The 12,423-nt window shown below is 36.0% G+C and overlaps 1 protein-coding gene across 2 annotated transcripts in view; it reads right to left on the bottom strand.

The window, feature by feature from the left end:
- ZNF385D (zinc finger protein 385D) overlaps positions 1–12,423 on the bottom strand; it is a 776,796-nt gene that overhangs the window by 462,501 nt on the left and 301,872 nt on the right. The gene's annotated exons all lie outside the window — the stretch shown is intronic.

Genomic DNA, 12,423 nt, shown 5'->3' with positions numbered 1-12,423 from the left:
TGTCTCGCTGCAGTTCAAAACAGTCATCTGTAAACAAATGGGTGAGACTGCATTACCATTAAGCCTTATTTGCAAAGACAAGTAGGCAGAGATTTGGTCTCAGGCTGTAGTTTGACAATCCCCATATATCTATAAGTTTATAGATTAATTAATATGTTTGCCAAGCAAGTTAAATATTTAAAAACTCACAATATTAACTACTTTTATAAGTTGATTATTACCCTTATTAATACTTGGCCTCTTTCATCAGTGAGATAAGTACAGATGTCCCCACATCAACATCAGTTAAAAAGGGAGACACTGCCACTGTCAACATGAAAGTGCTCCTGGGACTGGGAAGAGATCAAGCATCCTGACTGTATTAGACTTAGCATGTCCATTGTCAGGTTTAATAAAATCCTTTCAATAGTTTTCAAAGTCAGGCCTGCAAACATTTCCTCTAACTTCTGCCTCAAAAAAAATATATTAATTTCAGCCACTGATACCTGAGGCAGTTTCATGGCAAAGGCTTTCTGTTGCTCCAGGGAAGGCCAGGCTAAGGAATCTGAACATATGTCTACAGCAACTCCACCAGAGTCTCTACTTAGAGATTCCTGTCAAACCAAATGAAAAGGGGCAGACTGTAATAACATCCATTTAGATTCGATGTCTGATTCTCATTTAGTTGCCCTGATTTCTTTTAGTCTCTAGGCACATCTGCCAGTGCTTATTTTTTATGGCTGATATACGGTAAAGGTTTGATTAAGTTACCTCTATACCTTGCAATGCTTAAAATATACATCATAGAGCAGACAAAGAACAGTTTAAGCCTTATCCACTCAAGGTCAAACAAAAATATTTTAGTGCATCCAGCCAAGCCAATGAGGCTGGCCAACTCACTGGTCTACTCACAGGGCAGTCTCCACTTCATCTTTGGTGTATCTGGGAAGCCAAATGAACAGACTGCTTTCAAAACAAGTACTATTTTTTTTTTCATGCCATAGTCCAGGTGTTTTGGCTGTATCAATACAGTCTGCCACTATAAACTGGAAAATTCAGAATAATTACAATTTTGCTGTGTTCAGAAATTAGTGGAATTTTTTATTTAGGGGCATCCGTTGTTGCTCATAAACATGCATTTATCTAATTGCCTTCACTCATGTCACTTAACGGGCTGTACTCTGATGACATGTCTAATGTGACCTTGAAACAGGTAAGCTCTCTCTTGTGTGAGCAGTGCAAATTTAGATAAATACAATTAATGGAAAACGTCTATGGGGAGAATTTTACCAACATATAATTGATCTGAAACTGTTGAACACTAAAATCACTGAGTCACAGGCAGCATTGATTTTCAAACCTTTGTTGAGAAAGCCGGATGGCATATAGGGAGAATCCTTTTAATAGCCATAGGTGGATGGGGTCTTAATAGTATAAGAGCATGTAGTAAGTACTGTGGTTGTCTCCCAAGCAGCCATTCTTTCCCTTTTATGAGAAGTATGAAAATTTGGAGATAGAATCTGCTTTGTCTTACCCAATCAAGGCAATTCCATCTGTCTCACTCCGTGTCCTTGGTTGAAGTAAACTGTTCTATGCCAATGAGTACCCAGCATTCCCTTGAGACTTTGGCACACATAGTCACAACCAGTGAGACATGAAGGTCTAGGTCTAGCAGCTATACAAAAGGAAGCTACTCACACTTCAGGAAAATCATGCCATGCCTTGAAGACACAGTCACATAAATCAAGTGAACCCTAACACTACCGCTGTGTCATCTGGTCATATGAGCTAAATAATCCCTTTGTTGTTTTATAAGTATATATTTTTAAATTATGGAATATTTCAAATGTACAGAAAAAGTAGAGTAGGTAGTAGGAGAAATAGCCGAGTACCTTGCTTATATTATCACTTTTCCATATTGATATCAAATTCTTTTGATAAGCTATTCTAGAATAACTTAACTCATATTTCTGCATTTAAGTGATTAGGGATAGAAATGGACCTACTACAGAAACATCATTGACGAATTCTAAGTACTTGAGGCAGGATATCTCTACCTTTTTTTTTTTTTAATCAAGCTCAGGTTAAGAAATATGCAGTAAGCATAACAGCTTTGAAACTGAGAACATATTCAAAGTGATATGAATCAGCATGGAATGTTGACCAGCCTGAGATTCTTATATCACAGTAGGATTGTAAGAAACAGGACAAGTAACAGAAATAGGACAAAATGTCTTCCACAGTCATTCCTGGCCATGGATTTGCCAAAACATTAATAAGGAAGCCACGGTAACTCCCACCATTGCCAACTTGTGGCACATTTGAATGAAGGCTTCTTTTCATATTGCCGTTATATTATGTGTACAGCATTCCAGCATAAAGACTTATGCTGAAGAGAGCTAATTGAATTAGAGGGAACCAACAGGCCTGGGAGGCCATCATCCTGCAGCCCAGATGAAGATGTCCAGGCCAGGAGCTAGCTGTGCCTTCCCAAGGGCTCCTTATAGAAGTTCTTTTTCTGTTAGCATGGTCCCTGTTACATCTGCTGCCACAGATCTGAGATTGTTTTGCCAACAGCTCTTTGACCTAACATAGACCTAACTTCAAGTCAAACTGAACCGTTAGCTCAGTTACAAGTGGTCTCAGTTGTCTCAGAATTTCCGGAGCTTAATGAAGGCGGACTAATGTCATCCTACATCCCACTCCACTTAATTTAGTCTGAAAAGTCCACTTACCCTTCCTTTTCTGACTTTATCTCACTGTGTGTACAAATATGTGAAAATATATGCAAATACTATGCTTGTAAAGAGGGACAGATATTTGAAAATACACACATAAATATTTATAAAGTCCACTGTCCTCAAAATCCTAGAGGCCAGTAGCATAAAATCATGTTGATAAAACATATTAGAGTTCATATCCAAGCAAAATAATTTACTGATATTGAACTAGAAGTTTCATTAAAAAGATCTAAAACAATATACTGATAACTTAATTTCTTTTATTTCTTGATTTCATCATTTGTCTCATTCATTTAAATTTTATCAAATTAGATATCCAAAATTGCTGACATTCTTTTGTCAAGAATAAGTGTCAGCATTTCATTATAATTTGTAATGTATTTTCTCTTTTTCTGAGCCACTGTAGGCAGTCATTATTTGTTGACTGCATGGAAAGATGAATAATTAACAAATGTCAAAATGCTCATATCAAAAGTTTGTCTTCATTCTTTGAGCAACCTTATTGACTATGAGAAATAGAAATAGTATGTAAATTTAATACACACAGAATGGCCATCAAAGCAAAGGTTTTAAACCCATGTTTCCCAGGGCAAGCTAGTGGTTAACCTAATTGCACTTAAGGGTTGGGAAAATTTAATAATGAGAGAGAAGATAAGAAACTATGGAAGGTCTACTGAATAGTGGAAGAAAGTTATTCTGCAATGATATAATTTGGAAAAGAACAAGAACTTGCAAAGAAAGACAGTTGATATATATCAGTATGATTGATGCAGAAAAGCTGGAATTTTAAGGCAGGACTCATGTTGCCAATAAAGAAAGAAAACTAACTCTATTAGTGTGTCTGTGCACACAGCGGGAAGTGGCTAACGCCAACCCAGGCCTCTATAAAATATGAACATAATGAGTTTTTCAAACATTAATGCGCACATGAATCACCAGGAATCTTGTTCAAAATGCAGATGCTGATTCAGCAAATCTGGGGCAGATGTTACATTTCCAACAAGCTTTCAGATGATCCTCATGATGCTGGTTCATGGATCACACGTTGTGTAACCAAAAAAATAGTTTCCTCACAATTAATAAAGGAAGATCGAGGTAAGGAGTGTGCCTCTACCGATGAATATAGTTGTGTATTCAGTGTGTTTTTGTGTATACGCGCATACACAAACGGTTCATTTTATAGTTGAATTCTCAACCAGTCCTTTTGTTGCCATTTTAAAACGCCGAGTTCACTACCCAAGATATTTTAAAGAAAAGGTATGTGACATTTGATCCTTATCATGAAGTTCATGAAGTGTGATAGCTTAACAAGGTAAGGAATCTTTTCATATCAACCCCATTTATGGTAAAAAGGGAATGCAGCAGATGAAAAGTCTTAGGAAAATTACAAATTCTCTGAGTATCAACTACACACTCTATGAATTGCGACTATTTGCTTTGCCTCTCTTGAATCCTTGTTCCTCTAATTCTAGCAGTGTAACTGGAAAAGTTCCTTCATCACTATGAACCTCAGTTTCTCTTTTAAATTATGGACAGAATACATACTTTTGAGAATTAAAAGTATGTATTATATATATGGCTAACATATATCAAACATACCTCACAATCTTTGGCACAGTATGGGTTTTGACTAAATGACAGTGTTTTAAATACTAATAAACTAATCAAATATGATCATTTTCTAAGGGACTAGACAAGTTTATACTATGGTTATAACTCTACAGTGAGTCTGTTTGCTATGGGTTTGCCTGAAGATAACTATAAAGCTTTTCATTCCAATATTTATTCTTATAGTCACCTTATTTAATTCTATTCATTGTCTCTTCTTACTAAGAGGTTTAGTATTCAAGCCTAAAAATGTCCTTATAAAATATCATTCTTTATTATGCCAATAACTCCGAAATGTAGGTCAAGTAAATACAAGTGGTGTGTGAAATGAAGCCTTGAGAGTTTATAGTGCTACTTGCCAAATAGTCAAACATTGTTAGTGTGATCATAATGGCCTAGAGCAGCCAACCTAGGTTTGGAACAATGCTTTTTTTTTTTTTTTCTTCCACTTTGCAGCAATTACTCCATGGGGTAAAGGGAAGACTTTTTTTTTGTTTTTTATTTTAAGAGGAGGAGCCTACCACTTGCCCTATTTACTTTCATGTGGTATAATTTGGTTGTTTTTTTTCCGGTCATTATTGTAAGATAAGGCTATATTAGAACTACAAGTAATTAGAGTATTTGCTACACATCATGGCCTTCCGGAGCCCTTAAGAAAGCTATACAAACTTATAAATAGATGGAATCAATACACAGTGAAACCTCAAAACTCATTTCATGCTAGTTTTGTTTAGGATTTGTGACTTATTGGACACAGGTCTGACTGAAGTTTGCTTTTGCATCATTTGTGAAAGAAAAAATCCTTGTTAAGCAATTTAACAAAGTCATTTACCATCCTTAAAAACCATATTATTATTAAGGCATTTTGAATGGGTCCAGGGGGATAGAGTATGTTTTATCACCAACACTGCTATCAGTTTGCTCCAGCAGAACTTGCAGATCTTCCTTGACTATATTGTCAATGTGCATTCTTGATATTACAAAATAAATTTCAAAGTGTCATACATTGTATCTTTACCAAGAACTTGCTTTGAGAGAGCAGAGAGCTGAACACTGCTGGGTAATGTGTTAAATTAGGTGATCTTATAGCTTGAGGAACTTAGTTTATGGAAGAACTTGAGCTTTCACTTACACAAACAGAATTTTGTTCCCATTAAAATTATGTTGTGAAATACCAACATACCTGAAATTCAAGTACCAGTAATTGATCTAGTTACTATATTCAAATGTACTCTTTACTACTTCAATACAAGCAAAAGATTAAATGCAATATAAATACTGTATTTGCAGCTTAAAGCTATCACTTATCCTGTTTGGGTTAACAGATGCTGTGATAATGCAAAGGACACTCATGAAATCTACATCATTGTGTTTGTAGTGACTGACATGATCTTAGGAAATACTAGATTATATTATCATTTAATATTATGAATATTAATATTACATTCATGTGTATCTATTTATAACATTAGTATGTGTATGTACAAACATGTATATATAGATATATATACTGATAATTTAACAAATTGTAAACATACGTAGAAAAATAGTTTTATTTTGATTTTATAAATCTGGTATTAAAAAAAATACTAGGCTGGGTGCAGTGGCTCATGCTTATAATCCCAGCACTTTGAGAGGCTGAGGCAGGCAGATCATCTGAGGTCAGGAGTTCGAGACCATTCTGGCTAACATGGTGAAACCCCGTCTCTACTAAAAATACAAAAAATTAGCTGGGCATGGTGGTGCACACCTGTAATCGCAGCTACTCGGGAGGCTGAGGAAGGAGAATGACTTGAACCCAGGAGGCGGAGGTTGCAATGAGCCAAGATTGCACCATTGCACTCTCTGTCTTGGGCAACAGGAGTGAAACTCCATCTTAAAAAAAAGAAAAATACTGGCCAGGTTTTATGAGGGCACCGCTACTGATCTACAGATACTGTTCTCAAAGTGGTTTGCATCATGCTCAACTGGAGCAACGGCTCATTAAAGGTTTTGGGACCTCAGTTTCTGATTCAGTAGGTATGGGGTGGAACCCAAGACATTTGCATTTTCAACAAGTCCCAGGTAATGCTGATGCTGCTGGTCCAGCCACCAGACTTGAGATCCACTGCTGTAGAGTACCTTGTTTTGGCATAAATAATAGCTAGATGTTATTTTGTCTCTTTTCCATTTAGCAAATATTTACAGAATTTAATACTATGCTTTTATCAATATATTCTTTAAATCAATAATTAGAATCATCAGGGTAGTGATTAAAATACAAAGGCCTGCCTAGGCCCCACATCTTTGGGCTTAAGGTAGGTCCAAAAATTTCCTATCAGTGCCGATTAGAATCAAATGAGGAGACTCTAAAAATACCAAGGCCAGGCTGCACCCCATACCCATTATCTTAGTCAATTTGTACTACATAACAGAACACCTGAGACTTGGTCACTTATAAAGAAAATTACCTTGAGGTTGGAGAGAAGTCTGGAGGCTGAAAAGTCCAAGACACTGCGATACCGTGTCTAGTGAGGGCCTTGCTGCATCATTACATGTTAGAAGGGAGGAGGGCAAAATGGAGATAAACACTGTGTCCTCACATCACAGAGAGCAGAAGAGAGTGGACCCACTCCCACGATCCCTTTTATAGTGGCATTAATCCATTATTGAGGTCAAGAAGCCTCATGACCTAAACATCTCCCATTAGGCCTCATCTCCTGACACTGTTGCATTGGAAATTGATTTTTTAACACATGAATATGGAGGGGTACATTCAGACCTTAGCACCCATTAAATCAAAATCTCCAGAGGCGGCACTCAGGCCTCACCTCACCAGGTGATTCCATTGGGCAGCCAAGGTTGAGAACTAATCAGTAGATTTGGGAACTGCTACTTTAGGAGTCTGCATTTCAAAGCAGGTTCTCCGGCTCTCTACCTATGAGGACTGCAGTAATCACGAAAATCATCTGTCTCTGTCAAGACTGCATCTTGATTTACTCTATTTGCATCTTGTATTTACTCTATTTATGTTTACACTTCTAGTTTTTAACTGTTTATAAATGTTGCCCCGGAAATACATACGTTTTGATGACTACTTTTAAACGATTTGCTATTTTATTAGCTTATATTAATGCCTTTCAATGTCTCACTTAATGCCAAGAGGCAATATGTTTTAGTAGAAAAAGTAAAAAGAAAAAACCTCAACCAGTCTTTTTAGTCAGTTTTGAGACCTTAAGCCAGAGCTGTCCAACAAAGCGTTCTAAGATGATAGAAATGTGCTATATCTAGTCACATGTAACTCTTTAACACTTAAAATGTGGCTGGTGCACCTCAGAAACTGAACGTTAGACTTTGTTTACTTCTAATTTAAATTTACACAACCACATGTGGGTAGTGACCACTATATTGGCCAGTACAGCCTTAAACAAGAAACTGAACCTAGCACAAAACTGGCCTGCAATAGTAATGGTAACTAAAACATATGCATATATGTATGTATGTGAAGATTTACTATTTGCTAGGTTCTGTGTTAAGAAATGTACAAGCATTTTTTCATTTCATTTTCGTGAGCAGCAGTTGGCAAACATTTTCTGTAGAGTCAGAGAGTAGTTTAAGCTCATGCACCATGCAGTATCTGTTGCAATTTTTCAACTCAGTTATTGCACTGAAAGCATCCATAGACAATCCATATGCAAATGGCTATGGCTGTGTACTAATAAACATATATTTACAAAAGAGGCAACAGGAAAAATCTTGCCTATGGGCCACATTTAAAGACCCCTGCTCACGATAATTCTATAATTTTATGAATGAGAAAATAATAGGGGAATGGGAGTACATAGCTACTCTAAGCAAGGGTCTCACTCCTACTACAAGCACCTGCTTCAACATTCCCCTTTCCACTTCTGGTTATCATTTTATTTGAAACAAAGCAGGCATCTTCTTCATATGAATTATCCTTAATAAGAAATTCCTTCTTTCCACTTTCTTCCTCGTCATCTATTCAGAGACAAATGTTTTTGTACTATTACCAGATCTACCAGTTTAATGTGCTGGTCAGCTGAGACATTGTGGGACAATTCTTGGTTCCAACCACTGGACACAGTGGAGAGTTATTACACAGCGATTAAACATGGATATGACTATACATATATCATTGTCAAATATAGCTGTAAAATGCCACCTGCAATATTTGTACATTAATTCATCTAACAGTAATTAAATGCTTATTATATTCAACGTACAATGCTGGGTACTGTTGTGGAATACAAAAGAACATAGCCTGATTCTTTCCAGGGAACTAAGAGTCTTTGGAGGGAGACGCCATGTATATAAACTACTGTAATACAAACTGACTTAGGAGTGCTAGAGACTAAGTATTTAGGAGTCCACAGAAGCTAAAGATCACTTTTCACTAGAACTCAATTCAATTCTATTAATAGTCACCTGCCGAATATCTAGATTTTGCCCAAAATTTTATTAGGTTACTGGCAGAATGCAAAGCAGAAACATATTAGTCTTCCCACTTGTGTAGCTTAAGATATTATTAAGTAAGCAAACCACGAATACGTTCTTCAAACAAATGAAGGGAAATTCCAAGGGGCTAATTTGAAAAGTATTCTATAAGCTAGTCAACACAGGAGTCAATGTGACTAAAGGCAAGGAAGAATACTGTAAAATGTAATTAGTCTGTGAAGACTTACATCTCATGGAGGGACCCATAGATAGGGCTAAAAAGTTTGTGATTACACAGAAGACAGTGGCATAATTTATGACGATTTGTATTATTGGATGTACAATAAAAAAGTCAAAGTGAGATACCTATCACCAAAAAATCAATGGAGTCAAAGTCATTTATGTCTTTACATTGTGTTATTTAAAAACATACTATGTCAAAATGTGTACAGTTAAAACAGATATCTTACAATTCTTAGGCCACAACTGTATAATGCATGAAATGAAAGCATCTGTGGTAACTGTGAATGAATGAGGGATAGCTATGTCTTTAGTAAGTAATTATTGGGACAAGAGCCACTTTGGTACATATTGCACCAAATCATATAGGATTCAACACAGCAGAAACAAATACTAATAGGAATGGAATAATAACAATAGTACTTCTATTGGATGTTAGGATCCTGTGGTACACATGCTAATTTTTTATCTTCATTTTCAAAAGTGTTCACTATATGTTTGTCACTTCAGCATATTCACAATATACTTGTTCCTTATTTCTTCTCCTCTTCTTCATTTTTGTTCTCTTTATTTCTTTCAAATGCACCCTGTTTCCATTTTCAGGAATTGCTTGGCAACCTTATTGAACATTTTTTACCATTTAAGTAAGTTCTACAAATACTGCCCTCAATACAAAATACTTATTTGAAAGTATCACGACAACATAAAGCATATTAGTTCACAAATGTAAATTAGATAGAAAGTAAAAACTATTTTCCAGCATATAAATAGGTTAGAAGATAATATGTTTGTACCTGAACACAGCACAGTATTTTCAATTACAATAATACCTTCTTTGACTGAATTCTTATTGCATTGTGGACATCTTATCCATCTGTTACATGGACACTTGAGGCAAATTGTGCCTACCTGAATTAGACCCTATTTTCAGAGGTGAAATTTTATGCTCTCTCATATTCTACAGATTGCCTAAAACATAGAACATTATAATGCTGCAACATCAGCTGGCAGGAATTATGGAAAAAACAACATTCATTTTGTTTCTATTTCACTGGGAGTTTAGTTTTTAAACTTATAGTGTGGGTTTTCCCTTCTACAAAAGTTGTATGCTGCATAACAATGTTTTGAGGGACCCAGAAACAACATTATACAAACTCATTGGCACATAGATTAAGCCAAGAGAAAGAGATCATTTTATCATTTCATTTAAAAACTGTCTTCCGGGGCTGATGTGTTGCTATATTTTGACAGGGCAGAGATACAGTGTCAAACAGCATAACATTGGGATGGGACTGAAAATCCTCTTCAGAGGCAGACACAGGTATTCCAATAGAGTTATTAAAATAAGTTTTTGTAGCAGTATATGTATTAACTAATGTCCCATACCAAACTTCAAATGTAATATCTTACGACATGTGATTCCCCACCAGTCATCAACACATCTTTCCTAAAGTGGCAATATATATTGCATTTAGAGAGTAACCTTGATACTGTCAGGCTTCAATGAATGCTGCTGAGAGCAGAAGGTCAGCAAAGCCCACTAAGTTGAATAGGCACCATTAAACTATTTCTGAGGGATCAATAATGAAAAATTGACAAGCTAAATACAGGCTTAAAATGTATTACATGTTCCAAGGGATGCAGTCAGATGCACTCTTACAGAAAAAATAGCATAACATAGTTAGCTTTTACTGCAACCTAAGATGAAAAATAAAATATTTTATGAGCTGTAGTAATTAGTTAATGCCACCTATTTTGAGTACAGATTAGAATCTTATACTATAAGACAGAAAATTAAGCCTAGAGCCAATCTAAGATAGCATTTAAATAAGCTTCTTGGAAAAGTGGTATTAGAAGTAGTTCAATAAAGTAGGTGTGGATCTCTTAAACATAGAATTGCAAATTAACAATAGGGCATTTTTTTAACTTAAAACTGATAAGATTAAAACTGATTAAAGAAGGTTTTTTAAGTAGATAAAACCCTTAAAAAGATATCTTTTTATATCCTACTATGGATTTATTTTAAAAGAACTTACTCAAATCTACAGAATCCTCATTCTCATTGTTAAATTTGAACAGTCACTCCAAAAATATACACTAATATATATACTAAAAATGTATAACTGCAGATTTAAGGAAAAAATTGTCTATAAATACTTCAAGAATTATTTTTCCCACACAGAATGTCTATGTTCTTCCTGACCAATATGATAATTGTCAACAAGCATGGCTTGACTGTTTTAACCTGTTTTGATCAGCTATAATTTAAAACATCCAGGCATTCAAGGCGGGGAATACAGAGATTGTGCAGTTGTTCCCCAACATGTCTTTTTATTTAGATGTTAGCCCTAAGGTAAAGGGCAGGCCCTAGCTGTGGTTTCACCATATTAACAATAAGACGTGATTCCAGACATGGATGCTCTTCTACTCGGTGTGGCTCATTTGAATCATCAGTGAACAAATCAATCCTTGCAGCTAGTTATCTTCAACACGTACATAAATGTGATTCATGTGAGAAGCAGTAGTATTACAACGTATCTGATCTCTGATTTTAAAATACAAGCTGAGATTCATATTTATGATCAATAAATGTCTTACTGTATGGTATCTTAATTTCTATGGCACAATCAGCCACACAAAGCTTGTATTCAAATGGCCAACTGTTATCAATCTTGGGTATGCATGAGAATTTTATAAACACTATTACAGAGAGATAGGTAGATAAATACACTTGCCTGTGTGTGTGTGTGTGTGTGTGTGTGTGTGTGTGTGTGTGTGTATGTACGTATACCCATTTCCGCTCTGTGAACCGGCTGTTAGCATGTTCCAGCACACCACTGCTCTGAGTGATTCTGATGCGTGCTCTTTCTTTTGCAATTTTTACATTCAGAATCTGACCAGATCTCATTTCTCCAACACTACCATTCTTATTCAAGCCACAGCTCTCAACTCCAAACATGTCTTCCTAATTGCACTCTTCCTCTCCTTATTTGAAGAGTAGTCAGAAGTATATTTTTCAGATGTAAAATGAATCATGGCACTTATCTGTTAAAAACTAATAGCTTGTTCTTAAAAGCAGAAAAACTGCTGCTTTCAGGACCTCAAGTTATCTGCCTGAAGACTCTCCCCAACTCTGTGACCTCATCTCTCAGTACAACTCTCTTGCTTACTTTGGTCTGGAAGTATCAGGTCATCTCTAGTCTTTGAATCACCAGACATGCTGTTGTGCGCGGTCCTGTGCACACAGCGCTCCCTCTACCTAGAACATTCTTCCCCACTGTATTTCCCTCACTTTCTCCAGAGATCTGCTCCAATGTCACATTGTCAAAATGATGATCTTTGATCCTGCACTCTCATCACACAACAAGACATGCAGTCACTCCTATCATTTGCTTAATTCTTTACTATAACAATAACA

The sequence above is a fragment of the Symphalangus syndactylus genome, chromosome 1, assembly GCF_028878055.3.
Source record: "Symphalangus syndactylus isolate Jambi chromosome 1, NHGRI_mSymSyn1-v2.1_pri, whole genome shotgun sequence".
NCBI lineage: Eukaryota > Metazoa > Chordata > Mammalia > Primates > Hylobatidae > Symphalangus > Symphalangus syndactylus.
Note: the sequence above shows the minus strand (reverse complement) of the source record. Positions and strands in the feature narration are given on the sequence as shown.